Source organism: Eimeria mitis, genomic scaffold (genome assembly GCF_000499745.2).
Source record: "Eimeria mitis Houghton genomic scaffold, Emh_scaff1008, whole genome shotgun sequence".
Taxonomy (NCBI): Eukaryota; Apicomplexa; class Conoidasida; order Eucoccidiorida; family Eimeriidae; genus Eimeria; species Eimeria mitis.
In genome coordinates this window covers 3,585-3,992 of record NW_013567049.1, presented here as the reverse complement: position 1 = coordinate 3,992, position 408 = coordinate 3,585, and positions in this window count along the sequence as shown.

The following is a 408-nucleotide window of genomic DNA, read 5'->3' as shown; positions in this document are numbered from 1 at the left end:
TTTTTTTTTTTTTTTAGTATTGTGTTTTATTTATTTTTTGTTATTTTTTGTATATTATATACATTATATATATTATATATATTGTATATATTATATATATTATATATATTATATATATTATATATATTATATATATTATATATATTATATCTTACATATATTATATATATTATGTATTATATGTATTATATATATTATATATTCTATGTGTTTTATTATTTATTTTTTATTTTTTATTGTTTATTGTTTATTAAATATTATATATTATATAGTATATAATAAATATTAAATATAATATATTATATATAACATCTAATACTATGTATTACATATTATATAAATACATAATATATTATATATATATGCAATATCTATATCTATATATATATATATATATATATATATTAT